Source organism: Papaver somniferum, chromosome 3 (assembly GCF_003573695.1).
Source record: "Papaver somniferum cultivar HN1 chromosome 3, ASM357369v1, whole genome shotgun sequence".
NCBI classification, from domain to species: Eukaryota; Viridiplantae; Streptophyta; class Magnoliopsida; order Ranunculales; family Papaveraceae; genus Papaver; species Papaver somniferum.
The window spans coordinates 162,069,627-162,092,981 of record NC_039360.1 but is presented as its reverse complement, the minus strand read 5'-3'; the positions used below and the strand labels follow the sequence as shown (position 1 = coordinate 162,092,981).

The following is a 23,355-nucleotide window of genomic DNA, read 5'->3' as shown; positions in this document are numbered from 1 at the left end:
GAGCTGATAAAATCGGAGCAATCGTATGCCAAATTAGAATGAAATCACAGGACAAGATAAATCTTTTACCGGGACGAATCCCTGTTTCTTGCGCCAAATTGTGGACACACGAACTACGCGGGGTCCGAATGCCCACAATCAATTGTTAAAGTCTAAAGAGATTACGATGATGATACCCTGATGTGGGTTCATTGGCTCAAAACCCACGGGTTTATCATGGCCTCCTCCAACTTCCCCGTGCGTAGCGATTATGCATGGGGTACAAATATAAAAGGAAAACATATATAAGCAAATGCATGCGGAACTAAATGAATGTAAAGTGCTGAAATGTAAATAAGACCAAGGTTTACGTGGTTCAGCACTAAGGCCTACATCCACGGGGTTTGTTGTTCTACTATATTATTCACGGTTACACGAATAGTTGAATGACTTGGGGTTTACATATTTCTCTCCACTAAGGGATTCCTTACCTTTGCTATTCTCTCTCTCTCTCTCTCTCCTGATATCTTTTTTTCTCCCCCCTTCTCCCTTTGTGGAGATTGGGTATTTATAAGGTAGGAATGGGGGACCCATATCTGAAGACCGTTGGAACCTTATCTTCTAGTGTCTTGTGTCCATCACGCAGAGGTCTGCGTTTCCCCCTCGATCCCGCGGAGGCATCTTCGCTCGTTCCATAGGTCGGTCGACACGTGCACTGCTCAGAGTGTTTAATGCGGGTGGTTGAGGGGTCTGCTCGTGTCAGACAAGTGTCTTCTGCCCCTGTCAGTCCGTGTAAGCTGACTTTCTCTCCACCGTTGATCTTAGCTCCTCTTCTGGGGATGAGATAAAGCAACTCCTAGGGGTTTATTTGGTGCTTCGCGACGCATCGTGTTTTGATGTCTTAGCTTGCATGCTTTCCACGTTCCTTTCGGTATACACGTGTCCGATAGTGAGATATATGTGTACACACCAGGGAATTCACGATGTATCGCGTGCTACAAGCTGGAAAATTGGGAGATCACGGAAAAAGACCAGGAGACAGATACGTGAGGACAATAAAAAAAAGGTCACCAAGAACCAGACTTAACGCCAGTCTGAGTAAAGATCGTCAACCACACAATACTTGCTTTACAACAAATAACCGGGGAAGGAAAAGATAACCTGAGAAGCTGAAATAGAAAAGCGAAGAAACTCTAAATACAAAACGAATTCTTTTAACAAGAAAACTAACAAGGCAAAGAAGAAATCAAATGCTACATAACGAAGGTGCAAATTATCTGTAAGACCTCAATAGGAGGCAGCAAGATACTATTAAAACCTCTACCTAGGGAGGCTGGGACTGCAGTTATGGTGTGTCAACTTAGTTCACACAAAGATGTGCAATCGGAGGAATGCACAGTGTGTAAGAGGCGACCCTTAATCCCTAACGCGCGTCATAGCTGCTGATCCCAGGAAAGTTACTTATATTGGGGCGAAATGCCTATCTATCGGAAGCCACTGAGAACGAACCACTCAGCGAATAAGTTCTCTGGTATAGGGTGTAAAAGCATACCAGTGGAGATAGAAGATGTCCTGGAACTTGTGATACACTCGGTCCAAAGAAACCCCACATAGGATGTGATCTCTTGCCTAATAAGCCACATAGGCTAAAAGCATGGGATTGCGACAACACTGATCGTTGTATCACCGAATGGTTGGATCCCAACTGATATGGTTAGGGGTGACTCCTTGAAGGAGCGATTCAGGGGAAATATAAATGGATGACACCCTCCATTAGGGAGATGATTCTGTCAAAGACGGAAATGTATTGGGACTCTCTACTCACGGGAGTACCTAGGCCTGGTATATTGTCGCAGAACATCCTGAGGAGGTAAGAATACTAACACAGATAAGGAGGAACGATGACCAATGGCTCACAAGATCACATGGAATTGAGATCTCGTCACCCAACAGGTGGAAGACCCTACCCCAGCAGACCATAAGTCCTTTAAAGTTTATGTGGGGAAGGCAGTAAGACCTTAACCAGGAGGCAATAATACCTAATAAAATTAAGAAAAAAATAAAGAAGAGCGAAGAAACTCTAGGAGATAGGAGAACCAACAGAACAACACAAAATATCGCTGAGGAAAGCATTGAAACGCGAAGAAGGTCAAGGCGAACACCTTTATTTTCAGATAAGTACCATGCTCAAAAATTTTTTTAAGATATACTATAATAATATAACATGCCTAGGTCCATTATTAACACCTTGTGCTAGTCATAAAAAAAAACGATACCATACCAGAACTATAGACCCACATAAACAAGTCAATATTCTCTAAAATACTTACCATATGTAATAACCCTGTTAAACCAAGAACAATATTTAAAGTCCTTCTCCCACAAAGGTGGAAAATAGAGGAAATTATGGGGGTATTGAATTCATGTGCTTCCCACCTTTTTATTTCAGTTTCTGATCGTATACTAACACTTGTTAGTCGAAATCAAAATCTATAAAGAAAACTTCGATTAAGGTATCTCGTAAAAAACCTTAAGAAGTTTTAAACAAGATATCTATAAATTTGTTCTAGTTGTTCTTGTTGTAGAATCATTAGGTTTATCTTCCTTTATTGAGGAGTATAATGATCCGTAATTTACAAGTTTGTTTGATACTACTTTTACCTAGTAATTGGTTTTATCAAAATAAACACAAGATTTCCAAAACCTTGATTTACATCTAAAGGGAATTCAAATAGGTGTTTTGTGCAAACAAAAATCGAATCGTATCAATCTTGTTGTTGTATCTTCTAAAGAGAGCCTTGGGTTCTTCTAGAAGATTTACGAAAAGAATTCCTAAAGACAATCGTGTTGTGCTAGGAGTTTTATTAGTGCTGAAGCAGGAATTACATCTAGTCTGAATAGGTAGTAGTAAATTGGTGTTACAGCTTATAATCAGTGTGTGTTTATTCTGGACTAGGTCCCGAGGTTTTTATGCATTTGCGGTTTCCTTGTTAACAAAATTTCTGGTGTCTGTGTTATTTCCTTTCTGCATTATATTGTTTATCTTTATAATTAAAATATCACAAGTTGTGCGTAAGTTCAATCAATTGGGAGTCCAACCTTGGTTGTTTATTAAATTGATTGACACTTGGATATTGGTTTTTGATACCGTCCAAGTTATTTCTTATATTCAATCGGGCTCCCAAATTCCTATTTGTTTGATTGCAGATTGAATTGAGAAATATATATATATATATATATATATATATATAATTCTTTGATATATTTTTCTCAAGATTGTGTCTGACTGTCTAGTTGATTCTCTTGAAAGTATATCTGAGTAAGTCCTCTCATATTGCCAAACGAATTTGTTGAGTGTGGTTGTTGTACCCCCGCATTTTCATAGAGATTCATCCAAATTAAACCAAAACCAGTGTAACAGCATTCACATAACAATGTTATACACAAAACATACAAAAGATTGGCAGTGAGGCAGTGAAGTAGATGTTTGTTACGAAAGGTTAAGTCTCCTGAACACTCCAAAAAGATCAAAGAAGATTAAGAAGTATAAAAGTCATCACACACACAATGTAGGTTCCAAGACTGATAGACGCATTTATGTGTCTAATATAGCTCATTTGTATATATTGTTAGTGCTCAATTTTGTACTTATTTGGTTATTTTATTTATTTGTAGGTGTTTTTAGAAGAATAAGGATTTGCGGCGAAATTGGCTGAAAATGCGGCGTTTGGACCTCCGTTGATAGAGTACCGGAAGCGCCCCAGAAGTGTATCGGAAGTACCCCAGAAATACCCCGGAGGAACCCCGGAAAAAGTGCGGAAAATGCCCCAGAGGACACTTGCTATACGGATCCTTGATTTTGGATAAGGGGTAACCTAATTACTAAGGGGTGACCCATTTCCAGGCAGCTGCTAAAGGGAGACCAGCCACAGATAAGGGGAGGTCAACTTCTCAAATTTAAAAGCAAATTTTGGCGGGAAAATGCATGCATCGTCTGGCAGATTTTGGTTCGATTATTGGAGGAGTTTTAATGCGATTAAACACCGGAAATCAGTTGGGATAATCCTGTTAGACCTAAACAGACCCTATGCAAGTGATTGGGCTGATCGAATTGGGCTGGAATGGCCGTGAGAAGCGATCAAAGTCCAAACAGAATATGTGTTCTCTGTGAAGTTTTCAAATATATTTAGAGATTCTGGGAGAGTTTTACGTTGAAGTAAAGTGTATCTAGTCTTGTTTAAGGATTAGGAGAATTTTGGAGCGTAAGAAATTGCCAGAAGACGCGTACAAAGCAACAGAAAAGAGATTTCTCTCTCAACTGCACGTGAAGAAAAAAGGGAGATAAACTCGGATTTAATCGAGTTATTTGGACCCTATTGGTATATAAAGGCTGGTGGGAAGTGAGAGAAAGTTTTATGAAGAGTTTTGGGGAGTTTTGGAGGCGAGCAGAGAGGCGCAGGAGGAATTGCAGAGAAGTTACCTGCTGCTGCTGCTGCTGCTGCCATTAACGAAGCTCGAAGAACACGAAGAACAGACTCCAGAGGACAGTCGTTTATCAACAGTGACAACGACCAGCATCTGGGGGTCTTAAAACAACAGCGTCAACAGCAGCAGTGGTTCTTTATCGTTCTTTTCTGGACGCTGAAAGAGGGTCGTAGTTTCACTGTATTATATTTTTCACTCTTTTAATCATATTTTGAGCATCAAATATTTATTTTTGGAACATGATTATTATGAGTAGCTAAACCCCATTAGCCAAGGCGACGGAGGAAGCCATTGTTCCACATTAATTGGTATAATTCTAATTTTACTATTTATTTGCAATATTATTATTATTTGATTATTTGCATGGGATTGAATTGAAATATTAGTTCTTATTGAATAGTTGTGAATTAATTTGATGAAGCATGCTGGGTTTTAAATACTTTTGATGTTTTATACTCGTTGATTACAACTATTACTTCAAGAATATATTTGAGGCAAATATTAGAATTATTTTTAAAGATAGAATTGCATGATTTTTATTTAGAGTTTATCAATTAATGGATCAATGGTGGAATCCTAGTCTTGGTATTTTTCTCCAAAAGTTTGAACTATTTTTTATTTGCATGTTTAATTTAAATCTATAAAAATTGTTTTCTTCACAAGTCTGAAAAGACCCAGTTTTTACCACTACTACAATCACTATTTGAAAACCATCAAAGACCTATTGGCAACCCATGTATCTCCTTCTCTGGATTTGTTTCACCAATTTCCGTCTTAGCAACCACCTCGCCCTCCTTGTACCAGCTTAACAACTTGCACGCTTGGAGTCTCTCTTGCACTTAGACCTCATTTGGTCTGCTGACAAGACTTGGAGTAGCATGAGTTGAGTCTCTTTCATTGCAGAGAACAATCCTGCTAGTGTTATCCTCCTGGTTGTTGCTAGCTTTTGGACTTGACCTGTGAGAGGGTGAGACTTCATTTTAGACACATTTTGAGCTCCTCCCCTATATTAAGACCATATCGGCAGTATGAGGGGAATAATAAAGTTTGAATTCATCAAGAAAAGAAGACCTAATAGGCTACAAGTTAAATTCTCACGTCTAACCGCATAGTCGATTATTCGTTTCTCTACAAGATTCCTGACACTCTCTAATCATCATTTTATAGTGGGACTGGGCAACAACCTTTCTACATGTCGCTCCAAAACCAATTCCTTTAAGTATCCCTTTAGTTTTCTTGTCCTCGCCAAAGGCCTTTGCAAGAATATCATATGTCACAGATGATGCACAATCAGTACCATGCTATGCTTGAGATTTTTCAAGTTTTTCCTATATAAGTGTGTAAAACATCAGATATTTTTGCATTTTTCAAGCACACATATAAACCACACAAAAGAAGAGGAGAAGATTTCTTACAAAATCTGTTGCAACACCAGGATGTGGATTTTTTACTTTGCGCGGTTTATGACCAGCTTTCCATAAATTGGATATATCAATATCATCGGTTGTGTTTAGTTCTTGTTGCTTCCAGATAAATGTATCAATACATGACAATCACTAATGTTAGAGTGTAGCTCGGTTGAACCCACCAAGCGTTGGTATATCAAGTTTGGTTGTCATATTTTAGTGAATCAAAACTCATGGAGCAACTTCTTATAGGTTAGCTTGAAAGTATTAGGATATGAGACAGTACAAGTATTGCGAATACTTGAAGATGTGAAGAAGAAAGGAGATACAACTTCAACAATCATCCTTCCACTTGAGGTTAGTGATATTTAACTTGAATTGCTTCATTACCTAACATATCTTTGAAGTCGTGCATATTGAAAACAAAACTGCGAAGCATAATTGAACTCTAGATAGACATAGTATTAAAGAATACAATACGAGGTTTATTGCTTAACCATTGAACTTTGTAGATAAGACATCGCCATAATCATTTGAATGCTATTGTGATTATTTATGGGTATGAGGTGAGGATTTCATCATAGGGAACAATGTTTTACATGTGTTCTAAGGAAGTAAGTTCATAAACTTGTTTGTGAACCGAAAATAAAATTTCCAGGTGTTATCGGTTTTGTTATTCATTGATTATCTTATGAACAATCAATATGTGTGATTGAGTATAACCGCAAACAACTTGTTTGTGTTCTTGGTAGAACTATTCACAAAGGCCTGACTTATGTATTGGTATGACTTTTATTAGTGAAACCGATCTTAAGTATCACCTGAGATGGTATGATCGGGTTTGTGATTTTATGTCTGGAAAAAAATGGGAAAAGGGGAACCAATCCTAGTAAGAGGTGCAGTACATCACAAAGGGGAACCGATCCTTGTATGAGGTGCAGCAGGTTTATAGCAGAAAGGGTAACCGATCATATGGACATTTTCAACACGTTTTTAGGCAAAGGGAACCGATGCTATATATGGACATGTGAAACACATTCAAGTTAGATACCATATATATGTGGGGAACCGATCCTAGTACCTAGTCAACCGAATTTTGGAAAGTTAGTGTGACTATGCACAGTACTCACCTGGAGGTAAAACCGAAACTTGTTTTGGTAGAACCGTTACACCTATGATTTGTGAATGAATGTTATTTGATCAATCACATAGTTCTTGAAAGTCAGATGAACCAATTCTAAACTTGTTTGGAAGTATGGAAAATCGGTTTCAAGGTTGTAAGTATGAAAGAGAACTTATAAAGTTAGGATGTCGACATACTTTGAACACGTGTTGTAAATGCTTATTATTTAATTGTTCAAAGTTATTCCTTAATATCTAAGGGAAGAGAATCCCAGGATAGAAACACAAATAAGTTAAGAATATTTTAATTAAGGTTATTAATTTCATTTTTAGGAAAATAAGAATTATTAATGTGCATTTACTAATTAAAGATTTTCTGAGAGATTTCGATCATTAATTTTGGACAGAGCATTTCCATGAATTATAGAAACTGTTTGTGCTTTAATGAATATCTTGAGAATATTTTTCGGTTTTGGAAATTCCTTGGTATCCAAACTTCCTAGTCAATAAATACTGAAGTTTGCATTTCTAGCAAACTAATCCTTCGTAACCGCAAACTACCTCTTGTTGTGCTGCTACTAGTGAAACCGCCTATTCGGAAAGCAGAGTAACCTAATTAGGCAAAATCTCTTACGGCCGCTCGGTTTAAAGTCTTCTTTGGGATTGAGAAGCTCTAGTCAGTATCGTTGGCGGGAAACTAGATAATTGCGGTTTATCTTTTGTTTTCATTGATTTGATTGACTAACGGCGATTGAAATTTGATTGCACCTAGTTTGTTTATGCTTGATAATCCTCTCTTTTGATATATTATTCACTCAAACTAGTTCAGAGTTTCGACATGAATCTTAAGATTGTTGTTAGTTCTAAAGACGATCTTGTGATAATCCATTGTTAACAGATTCTATTCGGTGCATGATTGATCACAAGAGAGTCAAGTGATTGTGTACAGGTATTTATTGAAGATCTAAGAAGATTTGAAGACGAAGAAGATATTGGAGATTTCTTATTTGTGAGTATATAATCTTTGGTGTGCACAATACTTGTTTCGGTAAAAATAGGATCCAATTAATAATCTAATTTATCCTTGTGATAGAATTGGATTGATTAATTGAGTAGATCGACACCAGCATAATTCTTTGGATTACAAGTGTTAATTGCAAAATCTTAACGATTACTTTGGTAATTGAACATAAGATATATCTAAGGACCTGAGGAAGGAGTTTATGTTAAGATAAACATAAGAGCCTTTGTCCGACTCATATCACTTGGTTGAAGAGAGTTGATACCAAACAGATTTGTTGTTCCTTTACTGTTTAGAATACGAACCAAAGGAATTGATCCAAGTACGTGACTTATTTATAAGTTGGAGGCGTGGGAATACATACGGAATTAGGTGAACTATAGGTTTAGTTGCTTGGTCTCAACTATACGAAGTTGATGTAATTTTGTGTAGCGGCTTAATCCTGAGTGTATTCAATTCTGGATTAGGTCCCAGGGTTTTTCTTCATTTACAGTTTTCCTTGTTAACAAAATCTTGTTGTGTCATTTATTTTTATTTTACGCAATTATAATTGTCTTTATTATAATTTAAAGTAAATCAGAAAACGTTAATTCCTATTTACTTGATAAGTGAATCCTATTGTGTTTGGTTAAGTACGAACCTTTTATCAAGTAAACATATTTTGTTGTTGTATTGTTTTGATCTCGTATTCATAGACGATCAGACTAAGTGTGAACAAATTAGTTGTATTGTCTCGACTCAGTCCATAGACAATCATTTTCGGAGAAAGGACTTATAGGTAGGAAAAGTTTTAGATTGAGGTATATTTGGGTACCCTCGTCTTTTCAATTAATATCAGAGCAGGAAACACGAAAAGATCTAAAAATTTGTGTTTGGTGCGATCCAACCTATAAGAATGAACTCGAGTTCACATGAATCGACTTTAATCAATGTACCGTCAAGATTTGACGGAACAAACTATCTATGGTGGAAATATGCTATGAGATCTTTACTTCAATTATGAGACTTTAATACATGGTTATTAGTCGTCGATGGTTATACTCGTCCAAAGATAGAAAATTCAGAAATTGAGTTTAAACGCTTAGTAGATTTTTCGAATGAACTTTAATACATGGTTATTAGTTATCATACATGCAGTTAGTCATGAACTTCTACATCATGTACTGTCTTGTAGAACTTCTAAAGAAGCATGGGATATTCTTGAGACTGTATTTGAGGGAGATGAATATGAAAAAGAAGCTAGACTTCTTTCCCTTTCGTCTCAATGGGAACATCTCAATATGGATGATAACGACACTTTCGAGGAGTTTAACTCTAAACTTTCTGATATTGTTAACGCATCTTTTTTCCTTGGAAAGGAAATACCTGAAAAGGAAATAGTATGCAAAATTCTCAGATCGTTACCATCCAGATACGATTCTAAGAAACATGCCATAATAGAAGGAAATGATCATTCTACACTTTTCCGAAGCTCCCTTGTAGGAAAGCTAAAGAATTTTGATTGAGAAATTCTGCTAAAGAATCAAACTGAGAAACGTTGCCAAGAGGTTAAGGCACCCGTTGAAAAGGAGCTTGACTCAGCTATTGTGCTTTTAACGCAACGAATTAAGAACATTTTATCTCTTGATAAACGTGTTCCTGATACATTATCAGTTTGCCATAAAAAGGGTAATGATGAAGTTCAATGCTTCAAGTGTCGTAGATTCATACATATGGAAAAACATTGTTCCAACATAAGAACTAGAAAGTGCAATAAGGCGTATGTCTCCACCCTTGATGATATTTCGAAGAAAAAATCCAATGAAGAAATATCTAATTGCAATGCACTTCTTGCCAACTCTAACAGTGATGATTCCGGTGAGTCTAATCAACTCCTAGAAAAACGTGAGTTGGGAATTAAGGAAAATGAAAGATTAAGCATGTTACTTGAAAACCTTTTGAAGTTCCTTTCAGATAAAACCTGTATGGTAAAATCTGAAAAAGAAAAATTTGGTGAAATACCAAAAGAATCAGAAACTAGTACTTCTGATAATAGGACATTACGTTCTTTAAGTTAATTAAGAGGATTATCCGTTTCTTTTTTTTTTGTCAAAATTGTCCTAGGAATATATATATATATGGATAATGAAAACCAACTAGTACCAAGAATTAGCACATTAGTATCTCCGTTTTCTTTTTATCATGGGGATGCAACTATATTATAACCCGTAAATGATCAGATGGGATAACACATTATCCTATTGTGTTCATAGACGATCAGACTAAGTGTGAACATATTAGTTGTATTGTCTCGACTCAGTCCATAGACAATCATTTTCGGAGAAAGGACTTATAGGTAGGAAAAGTTTTAGATTGAGGTATATTTGGGTACCCTCGTCTTTTCAATTAGTATCAGAGCAGGAAACACGAAAAGATCTAAAAATTTGTGTTTGGTGCGATCCAACCTATAAAAATGAACTCGAGTTCACATGAATCGACTTCAATCAATGTACCGTCAAGATTTGACGGAACAAACTATCTATGGTGGAAATCCGGTATGAGATCTTTACTTCAATTATGAGACTTTAATACATGGATATTAGTCGTCGATGGTTATACTCGTCCAAAGATAGAAAATTCAGAAACTGAGTTTAAACGCTTAGTAGATTTTTCGAACGAAGAAAAGGCGTTTGCAAAGCAGAATTCTGATGGTTTGAATTCCATCATACATGCAGTTAGTCATGAACTTCTACATCATGTACTGGCTTGTAGAACTTCTAAAGAAGCATGGGATATTCTTGAGACTGTATTTGAGGGAGATGAATATGAAAAAGAAGCTAGACTTCTTTCCCTTTCGTCTCAATGGGAACATCTCAATATGGATGATAACGACACTTTCGAGGAGTTTAACTCTAATCATGGGATGAGGCTGCCTCCAACATGCAAAGTATTTCCCTACTGCAACGTCTTCCATGTAAACCTTCTGGATATGGTTGTTTCACGTAGCCTTTTCTTGAGTGCTTTTCGTCTATACATTTCAAGCCTTTTCCATAAATCCTCAATCACATCTACAACAAGTATATATTCATATTAGTAAGGATCAAACCCAACTAATTGTAAAAAAATTATTCACAAATTAACTTAAAAACACACTGTTATTCAAATAATTAAAGTACCTGAAGTTAAACCCTCTTCCAAATCTGAAATGTCACGTTTTAGATGGGGTATATAGACATGAATGGGATCCCATCTTCCAACACCTCAAATACTTTCTCCGAAAGCCTTGTTACTTCCTCCTCCAACGCCTACAAAAAAAAAACAGCTAATTAAGTGATTGTTCTATAAATTGAAGTGTAAGAAAAAACAAATAGATCTAAAGCTCTTACCATGTACTGATCTATTGTGGCTTGAGTTATAGGATTATCATCCATAAATTTGGGATCTTCATCACCATCGCTATCTTGGTACTTGGACATATCAGCTCCTAGACTTTGGAGATAAGCAAGTACACCACCTATTTCTATTTTAGCACCCAGTAGGCGTTCCTTATCATTATCATGTACATCCTCATCCTCCTCATCATCATCCTCATCATCATCATCTTCGTCGTCATCTTCTTCGTCTTTGTCATTGTGTTCTAACTTTTGCAGCATCCAGTTCTTGATATCTTCTGGGAGGAGCTGGGCGTCGGGAGATTGTAGAAAACTTGACATTGCAGATCTCATCTGTTTTAAGAAGCGAACGATGTCAGACAAGAGCAAAATGGTTTATGTTTTTAAACGACCGGTAATATATGAAACAACATCATGATGATCACAAGCGGAAGATATTCAAGGCAACAAAAACAATTTAAAAGAAATAACATATGGAAGTATCTAGAACCTTTAGTAGTCGTATCTTTGCTCTCAATTTGTGGTAAATTGCATCCTCACAAGTACGTCGGTTTTCAAATTCCAGATCGACCAGTACGGACTCAAATTCCTGGAAAAAGAAACACAAGTCATCATCAGTAATTTTAATTTATATGTGTACCATACAGGCTATACAGCATCGGTTGTCGTGGTAAGAACATGCAGTTACTTACTTTAAGGATTTTCAAGTCTTCAAATGCATCCAGACGTAGAACATCGGTACCAAAAGATGGATAAAGTCGTAAAATTACATTGACGCATGTATCTTTGTGAAAGCTTAGTAGGGTGTTAATCTTTTCATCCTCTGAAAAATTTGTCGGATTATTCAAAATATCCCTCATACGCTCTCTGCAAAAATTAAAAACAACGCAAACACAAGATATAACAAAATTTAGATCTCGGATACTTTATTTATAAATAGAGTAAAGAGTTATTAACAACACTAACCAATTAAGGGAAGTTAGGAAAGCCAAACTAGATTCAAGATATTACCTGTTAGCATCAGAATATTCATAGTCTTCCTTCTTAATGATCTTCGCAAAATTAAACATCCTAAAGTAAGAAGGGATATATTAGTTAGAACAAACATGAATCAAACAAAATTATTCTATAATAAAGAAAATGGTACGAATGATGAAAAATTCTAGAATGATTGATACCTTAGAGCTTTCTGGCAGAACTTCTCTGTCGATGTACACCTCATGTTAGACTCACGATTGGTTTTTCTCTCTCAAAAACGAAATAGAGTTGAAACGGAATGAATCGGGAAATAGGGTTTGGTTAAAAAAAAAATAGAAAAGAGAATTATTAGTTGAATGAATTGAATTCTTTTCTAATGAATGAACCTTAACGTAGCTAGGCCAGTCCTCTCTCTTTGCGACTCTGATCACCTAAAACAACTATGTATCTACAACTATCTTCTTCCCGTCTTTATAACCATACTTCTCTATGTTTCAATTGGGCTCCATCGATCTCTATTTATAGCCATAACACCATCAAACCACACTTTCCTAATTTTACATCCTTACGCCATTAAGAAACCGAATCAGGTTTGAAAATGTTTGTTACATCACCACCACGCACGTCTCCAGATCCTCTATGCCCGTAACCCCACCAATGACAGAGGGACACTTGGCCATAATGAATTCTCAAAATTGAAAATAAGGAGTCCAAATCTGTTCACACTCCTCTAACGAGTGTATATTTCACATATTCTATGATTGGTTGATTCTTTAACTGATGGCCCCATTACCCTCCATGTTTAGAATCACCACCCTCGTTACATAACTCTCTAAATTTAATCAAGAGTAGGAATTGAAATGTATACACTCGTTAAAGAGTGTGCACGAATTGGCACTCGAAAATAAGAAAGCACCACTATTTTTTTTTAATTATTTTGATGACAAGAAAAATTTATTAAAAAATAATAATCAGATACATAGTTTTGCTCTAAGACTTAGACTATTGACTATTGATTAGACCAAAACCAGAAAATGGTTAAATTTGGCAGTTACAATTACAACCAGAAAAGCTCATGTGTTTGTAATGTCAAGGTCCTAACGGTCGTGAAGAACCACGGACGGTAGCTGATGTTATGAAGGAACAGGAAGACTAAAAAGTAGAAGCATTGTGCAAAAACTTGGAACTTGAAAAAGTCACAACACGACCACCGCATAGAAGTAGAGTTGAGTAGTAGATTCTCTAGCTCTGGTTGTAAACATTTTTTATGCATTTGCATACTTCTACAGAAGAGGACACATGCGAAAAACACTTACGAAAATGTCCATCGTGTTTTAAGTTGGAATGGACTGATTATGTGTAAAAATTGATTCCACTATCGTTATTTTGTCTAGTGTTTAATGGAAATGTCTTTGTATTTGCACCATCTATATAATATATTATAATTAATTTGAACATTCTTTTTCTTTTTAGAAAAACAAAAAAACAAATTACATTAGATTCAATAAAATTACATTAAACTCAGTTACTACGAAACTATAAAAGCCAGGTAATTAATATCCTCATTCATGGTGCGACTAGTGGAGCAGCTGGTGGAGCATCTAGAAGGCAGAAGGGGTTGAACGTGAGAATATTTCTAAAGATGTTGAAACAAGCTAAGAAAAGAAAAGGTCTTCCATTAGTTTGATGCCATACCGCTAGATTTTTCTGAATCACTTCAGCTTCAGTTTAATTGTTCAATCTATTTCGGTTTGTTTGTATTAGCAAACCAAGAAATAGGCTATAACATCACAAATTGCTTGAAAATGATTCAACAATCCACGAGCATCACGGTTTTTCAGGTTGCATGTTTGTGCAGCAAACATTGAAAAAATATTTATGCCAAAAAAGTCGTTTGTGAAAAAATCCTATCACTATGGATATTATTTATTGTTTGAAAAACATAAGTTGTGCAAAGAGCTAAATTCTCTTTTTGAGTATAATTAGAACAAAGAACTTTGGGAACCATGTTTTTGTGAATCTATTTTTGATATATTTTGAGATTATGATTTTGAGATTGAAAGATTAAGATTGAAGTAAAATTATAAGAAGTTGCGGGTGTAGAAGGTATGATTTTTTAGTTGAAATCGGTTTATTTATATGGAGCGGATTGAGGGCTGTTGAATGAGACTTTCTTTTGCCACACAACCAAGGCCACTCATCGTGTTATGGGACGAGGCTCGTCTTAATCTGAGCCGAGCATCGGCCCAGATGTGGCCGACGGATCTAAGCTAATGCACTCGTCTACGGTTAAGACGCGATGGAAAAATCCTTTTATTTGAGTGTCTGTCCATCCATTTTAAGCATTTGCCAATCTTTTTTTTTCTATTGACTCGCATGACTCGTCTAACTCTGACTCGCCTGGATCTGACTGAAATTATCCGACTCATCTGGATCTAACTCAACATGTTTGCTTTTTGAATAAAACTAACTCATCTGACTTCAAAATATGGGTCAATGGTTTGTTCCCATGAATCAGTGGTATTTTATTACTGACTCAAATGGTTCCGAGTCGGGGGTTACATCTGACTTAGATCAGATTTAAAAAAAAAAAGACGGGTTGACACCTGACTCTGGACGAGTCAGATCCAGAACCCCAGTCAGCAAATAACGAACATGCTCCTACTATAGATATCAAACGAAAAATATGTAAGTTTGACGATCCCATTGGACTTGCTCTAACTAATCCAATATATGTTAGTTTCCATTCCTGCATATAATAATGGTTCCTATGGAGGAGGCAAAGCCTCAAATTTTCCACTTTACTAGGCCAGGTCGAGTCTCTACCGAGCGGTGGAGACTCGATCGCTCGGTGTAATCTACACAGAACGGTCAATAGTCGACCACCAGCAGTATAGACTCGGCCCATCCCTGCATCTTATCCAACTGTCATCAATTGATGATCACCCTATAAATACAATATCCAATTTCATTTCAACTCACACCATTTCTTCAATCTTCATGCTTTCAATCCACAAATTCAATATTTCACTCCTTAAATCCAATATGTCAGTTCCGGGTCGCAGATTTAGCTTTATTGTTTTTACACAAAACCAGGTCAATGGTGTACAACAACAACAACTTATTGTATAGAAAAACATATTTCAGAGATTTCAAGAAGTAACATTGAAACTCAATAATCGAGATGCAAATTCCTTGTGTCATCGCTTCCAAGTAATCAACAAGGATGTGATCTTGTTTTTTGTTGCGTTTATTGAAGGCAATCGAAACCGAGTAAATGATCAAAACGAGTTTGATGTGGAGAAAATGTGTCGGGTTGAATGGCCCAACATAGTGGGAAAATATTCTCAATTCGATTGTTGTTATCAAATCTTGAGAATGTTTCCCAAATATAGTTGTTATCAAATCTTGAGATTAACAGTTGTATGATGCATTTTATTTTAAATTTATTGTCAAATCTTAATAAAGGTAAGTTTAAGATATTATTAAAATATAAACTAGTGCATCTTTCATTAAATTTTATAATCTAATTTTCGAATTTTAATTCACATTAGTGCCTCTTTCATAAATCTAGATAACAACTAGATATTCATAACTTATCTTTTTTATCTTCTTCATAACTTACAATATAATACATGCTTCAAAAAAATCTCCTTAATTTCACCAATCTTCCAATCAACGCGTTCAAGAACGAGTTTTTTTTTGTTTATCTTCTTATGCCCTAAAATTTTTCTTGCTTTAAACTTTTCTTTGTTGCAGGTTTGATTTGGTTAATATTCAAAACTTGTAGAGTTCTTTGGTTTTTACCTATTTTTTTTATAAATGTCACATATCTTATTAACAGCGGCTTGAAGGACCACTTCCGAAAAATCAAGTTGGGTAGCCAAGTATGTTGGAGTTCAAATTCTGCCATTTGAATTATTTTGGAAGAAAAGATAAAAAAAATTGGATAAAAAATTTTGTGTAAATTTTGTGTTTGAGATTCACATTTTTATAGCGGTAGAGAATGAGCAGTTGGAGATTCAAAACCCAGCGAACAGTACAGAGTCGACCGGTTAACTATTTTTCCATGATGGCTTGGGTAATTTTTCAGGCCAGTTGGCATGGCATATGAGTGGTGGGTTAATGCCTCAGAAAAACCGGCCCAAGTATTGTAAATAAACATGTTCCTCGTTCTTTTAAAAAGGCTTCATTTCCCTGCCTTACTCTTCTTTCCACACTCAAAAAATCCCCAATTCCATCGCCGTATTTCTCATAAACCCTAGACTTTTTCTCTGTAAATCTTTGCTTGTTTCAAAATTCCAAGTTTATCACTTCTTTCTTCAACTACAAAGGGGTGGGTTGCGATGGAGTATTTCAAAATAATTTTCGCTTCTGCCTTCAACTACAAGGGGATTTCGGGGGATCATTTCGAGTTTCTCCGATAAGGGATTACACTGAACATATCAATTCATCCTACTGATTCTGGTAAGTTTTGTTTTATTGATTTGATTGATCAAAAGTTTTACCATGATAATTCAACTACACCCATTCATAGAATTACAAGGTTCAATTTTACCTCTCCGCTTAGAAATTCTAGATTTATTGGTTCATGTAATGGGGTTGCTCTGTTTGTATTTGGAGCAAGGAATATGTTGTGCTTCCTTGATATTAAGACTAAGTGAGATTATTGTTGTGATGCTAGTAGTATGGCCGTTTAATGAGTACATTTGGTTATGCTTCTTCGACCAATGACTTTGTTCGTAATAAGAATCTATAAGTACAAGGCACGCATAGGAGTTCACATGTACACTCTAGTCCGGGAAGTGGTGATGGATGGAGAAAACTTGGAAAGTTCACTTATAATTTCAAAGTCTAGTATTAGGATGAAGCTGTTACCAGCGGAGCTCTCTATTGGATGAACCCTAAATTAGAAAACATCATCACCTTTGATTTGGTTAAGGAAATGCTTTCCAAAAATCCTTCATGACTTCCTTTCCTTGGCTACCAAACGGTGATTGGTTTAGGAATACAATAAGGGTGTATAATGAGTGTTTGTCTAGATACCCAAGAAGCCATATATTCTGACATATGGTTATTGAAAGAGGCTTGTGGAGTTTAATGTATAGTCTCCCGAGAACACTGCACTTTGCTTGAAAGAACCTGGGGAAGAAGATACAAAAACAATGGAGGCAGTTGAAATTGTGGAGACAAGAAGCCGCAACTTTCAAGCACCTCCAGGAAGATGCGACACCGGAAAAAAAATATTCCTATAAACTGGCAACATTCCTTGAGCTTACTTTTTTTTCATTTTAAAATAGGATAACTAGTAACCTTTGTGTGAACCTTATCCTATACCTACTGGCACCATCTTAGTGAGTTACATATATTTTAAGTTACTTTTATTCTGTCTTTAAGATATATATTGCTTTGTTGAGTGTGCATTTTCTTAGCAACGTCTATGCATGGAATTAAATAGGTATATGCAGGCAAAATCAAGGGAAGTGAAAACCTGTGCAGTAGTAAGGTGTTCTTACTTCTTAATGTTACCGGATTGATAATTTTAGGGATCCAAATTTTAGTCTTTCTTGTTTTTGTCTAGCTTTTACATACTGCTTGTGTTAGTGTTGTAATTGCTAACCGTGGTATTACTTTCTCTGTGATCTAACTTTGTATTCTACCGTTAATTAATCTCCATGGGAAGGATCAAGTATCAAAGTATTTTGCAGACTGCTAGTGTTATTCTTTTTTGGGCCTTTGTGGTTAGTGATGGCTTTAACTTAGAATATATTGGGTGGTGCAGGTCATATTCGACATTTAGACCATTCTGGTTTTGGGAACACAATGCTGCATAATTCATTGTCCTAGTTCCACCTTTGTCTTCCCCATATATTCCAGAATCTTTTAAGAATACTGCCGATGTTTGCTTCATGTCTAAAAATGCCGTGGGTTGAAGATTTGTATGAGATGTATGGAATTCTCAAGTTTGTGCTAAAGCCAGAAGTGTTCTTAATGATGCTGGAAGACTTGTTCCTTGTACACAGATTGTATTTTGGTTATCTAGCAGCTAAAATTGTATCTATATCTGATAGGAAAGTGCCAGCAACTGTATCACCTTGCATTGTTCAGTGAATCATTGACTAAGCAGATAATTAGTCGAAAAGGTTTAGCAGTAGGCAGTAGCATTTGCAATAGATTTAAGGTATATTTCTCTTCAGTGAAGATCGTTGAGTATAATTCATATTCCATCTTCATCAAACCCTAGGAAACATTTTTGAAAAATCAAATTTTCCTGAACTGTTCTGAATTATGATGAATACGATAAACATGTCAACAGAGCTTGTAATTTTGTAATTCTCATTGTAGAACCAACTATTATTTTTTTCTCCAATATCGGTGAACTTGATGCTTTAACGGTTAAGCTTCAGAAAGTTTGCAAGTTTTACTGCACTTAAAGAAGTTTTGCAGATTGTGCAGTTGTGTGTCGTAAGCAATTAGCATCACTATTTCCTTAAGCAATTAGCATTTTAGGATTTGAAAGCTGATATAGTTTTTTTTCCTCTCAATTGTTGCAGGCGGAGTGTAATAGACTTTGCTGCTCTCAAGCAAAGCTCGGTATCTTTCTTATTGAGAAACCTTCACAATCAGCACACGCAAGGTCAAGAGCTGCTAAGTTACTCCTCACTTGACTAACCATACATAGTTGCAGAGAGTTTTTTTTGGACGTGGTTTCCTTACTGATATTTTGGCAAAAATCTTTTGTTTTTTTTTTGTTTTTTTTGTTTGATCTGTGTAGTTTACAGATAGCATGTTCAGTGATTAAATTAATCATCAAAAATGTATTTTTTTCCATCTATTTATGAGTTAAAAACTATGAATTTTTCTTACTGTCTTATGTGTCAACTGGCAATTCTTATGTTGGAATATCTCAACAATGGGTGCAGGCCTTAGAAAATGAACAACTTTCAATATATTTGTAATTAACATTGTCGTCATACAACTGCAATTTTATGTTTTTGCAAAACAGATAAATAGAGGTGAAGCATCATTTAACTAGATGAGATGTGAAAAGCTAAAATGAAACAAAATCTCTGAACATAGCGTCCCAAGCTGAATTCTGCACCCTAACCTGTAGATAGTGATTCTGGAAGATCCGATGTGTTCGTATTAGGAAATCTGGGTGTAAAACTCTCAAGTACTCGTAGATATTCTCATAACCTAAAATTCCCTGTGACATATTATTTGTTCGTAAGAGTCAATAAATGGTGAAAGAACTGAATCTAAATAATATGAAAGCTAACGAAGGAGAAAACATAAAGATAACAAACGAGAAAACATACCCAATATTGGAGGTATGCCCCATAGTGGCAGAAGACATGCCTAGTGAACTTGAGTAAGTTAAACAGCTTTTTTCTGGCTCCAGCTCTTTTGAAAAGTTTCCTAGATCTGTACTTATTGTTGGTATCGTCCTAGAGCCAAGATTCAAAGTTTTCATCCCAACATGAAGTGAACGTGTAAGAGTTGTTCAAATCATTTTTCAAGTTGTGATTTCCTCCAGTAATGTCAATGTAATCCACCACTCGGCGTACAAACTCTAAGTACTTCCTGGAACTCCACCGGAGAGGCTGCTTTCTGATAGAGAGAGGGGTAGCCACGAAGTTATCTATGAAATTTTCTCTTAGTAATGTACCTTCCAGAGATGAAACAACACACAAAGGTGTGTTAGTACTAGATGACGATGAGGCAGCAGCAGTCGATGATGAGGCAGAACAAGATGATGGAGAGGCAGGAGTGGTAGTAGCGGATCCGGGCCTGAAATATCCAATATAAAGATAAGGTAGGGAGAATGTCAGTAAACTAAAAAAAAAAACACTACAATTACTACTAATAGAAATAAGAAATGGTCTGGAAACTGATCCATAGGTGCCTCCCTGTGAGAACTAGATTAGCTAATCACATTCCTAGCATAAACACCACTTATCCTTTATGTTCTAGTCATATGGAGTCGTTACAACACTTGTTTCTAGATTGTCAGGTTACTACTTGTGTCCTCAATTCAGTATATCTAAATTTGGTTCATATTCTTCAAGGGAAAAATATTCACGAATGGGTGTGTCCTCATGGTTTGATAATGATTTATAGGCCTGCAAATGTTAAGATTTTACATATTTACTGCTTTATAATTTCGGAAGTGTGGAAACATAGATGTGCTGTGATATTTAATGGTATACAGGTCTATGCAGAAAACATAGTCGAGAATGTGAAAACTCACATGTCTGACTGGCAAAGAGTAAGTATGACCTCTACTCATAATAACCACTCTGTGAATTATTCTACTACTAATACATGGAAACCTCCAGTTGAATCAGTGACTAAAATAATTTTTGATGCAGCTTTCTGCAAACTTAATGGTAAAACAGGAGTGGGTCTAATATTAAGAAATTATGCAGGTGCATCTAATGGAGTTAGAAGTGCACCGGAATCAGCAGTAGATCTGAGGCAGTAGATGGAAGGAGAATGCAGTTAACTGGACAAAGTCTAATATCATCTAGGATTGCTGTTTTTTCTTAAATAAGAGATGCAAACTCTTTGCAGCAGCAGAAGAATGGGAGTCAAATAACTGCTTCGTTAAATGCAGCTATATCTGCAGACTTATTATCCATGTAATGCTTCCTCTAAATTACTAAAACTCTCCTTTCTTATTAAAAAAATAACAACTAAAGGATGGTGCTTACCAGTTCTGATTAGTTATCCTGCACATAAAGTCCTCGGATGCGGCGCTCCTGGGAATGCAGTCTCTGATAATAGCTCCAAGGTTTTGGAGATCATGGATCTTAAAACAGGTAACAATCAGTAATCAGAATGTAGATTTGAACGAGCGAATGCAACCAAGAAAGGAGGGTACGATTCTTACTTTGCATCACGTTGTTGTGATAGATGGATTGTCTACGCAAGTTGTCCATCAGGCGAAAAACGGGCTTATGGTTTAGGAATGTAGGAATTACTATTTAGTCCAATTTTTCATGACCCAGTTAATGGCTAGTCCACCCACGAAAAACATTTACTCGTTAGTCCAAAAACATGTTTTTGGACTAGATTATTTACTCGCTAGTCCAAAAACTTTGTGGAGATTATAAAATGTATTTTCTAAATGCCTAAAACACCCTTACAGATCTAATTAGTATCAACACATTTAATATTACTAGTAATATGTTACTACATACTAATAGTATCAATATGGTCATACTACATATCAATATGTACTATATTAATAGTAAAAAGAATATGTTACTCGTAAATTAAGTAACTACTCTACTATACTAGTAGTAACATGTGTACTAGTAGACTAGTTTACTAGTAGTAACTAGTACTATACTAGTATACTAGTAGTACTAATAGTAACTAGTAACATATTAATATGTAATATCAATATATAACATACTACATACTAATATGACACTACATATTAATATGACACTACATATTACATATGTCACTAGTTACTACATATTACTAGTTACATATGTTACTACATATTACATATGTATACTAGTATACTAGTAAACTAGTATTAAGTAACTACTCTACTATACTAGTAGTAACATGTGTACTAGTAGACTAGTTTACTAGTAGTAACTAGTACTATACTAGTATACTAGTAGTATTAATAGTAACTAGTATACTAGTATACTAGTAACATATTAATATGTAATATCAATATATAACATACTACATACTAATATGACACTACATATTAATATGTAGTGTCAATATATAACATACTACATATTAATATGTAGTATCAATATTAATATGTAATATCAATATATAACATACCACATATTAATAATGTTACTACATATTAATATGTAGTGCCAATGTATAACATACTACATATTAATATGTAGTATCAGTATATAACATATTGATACTAGTAACATATGTTACTACATACTACATTTGTTCTATATATGTTACTACATATTTTACTACATACTACATATTAATACTAGTATACTAGTAGTTACTAGTATACTACTAGTTATTAGTTACTACATATTACATATGTTACTAAAATATGTTACTCGTAAATTAAGTAACTACTCTACTATACTAGTAGTAACATGTGTATTAGTAGACTAGTTTACTAGTAGTAACTAGTACTATACTAGTATACTAGTAGTACTAATAGTAACTAGTATTATACTAGTAAACTAGTATACTAGTATACTAGTAACATATTAATATGTAATATCAATATATAACATACTACATACTAATATGACACTACATATTACATATGTTACTAGTTACTACATATTACTAGTTACATATGTTACTACATATTACATATGTATACTAGTTACATATGTTACTACATATTACATATGTATACTAGTATACTAGTAAACTAGTATCAAGTAACTACTCTACTATACTAGTAGTAACATGTGTACTAGTAGACTAATTTACTAGTAGTAACTAGTATACTAGTAACATATTAATATGTAATATCAATATATAACATACTACATACTAATATGACACTACATATTAATATGTAGTGTCAATATATAACATACTACATATTAATATGTAGTATCAATATTAATATGTAATATCAATATATAACATACCACATATTAATAATGTTACTACATATTAATATGTAATGCCAATGTATAACATACTACATATTAATATGTAGTATCAGTATATAACATATTGATACTAGTAACATATGTTACTACATACTACATTTGTTCTATATATGTTACTACATATTTTACTACATACTACATATTAATACTAGTATACTAGTAGTTACTAGTATACTAGTATACTACTAGTTATTAGTTACTACATATTACATATGTTACTAGTTACTACATATTACTAGTAATGTTAGTAGTTACTAGTATACTAGTATACTAGTAATTATTAGTATACTAGTATACTATTAGTTACTACATATTACATACGTTACTAGTTACTACATATGTAATATTACTAA

General features: G+C 35.0%; 1 long non-coding RNA gene across 1 annotated transcript; it reads left to right on the top strand.

Moving 5' to 3' along the window:
• The first annotated feature begins 16,575 nt into the window (after window positions 1-16,575).
• On the top strand, window positions 16,576-19,228 carry LOC113361819. The gene is made up of 2 exons (XR_003365346.1): window positions 16,576-16,829; window positions 18,917-19,228. It is a non-coding gene; the product is annotated as an uncharacterized LOC113361819 (long non-coding RNA).
• Window positions 19,229-23,355: the final 4,127 nt, after the last annotated feature.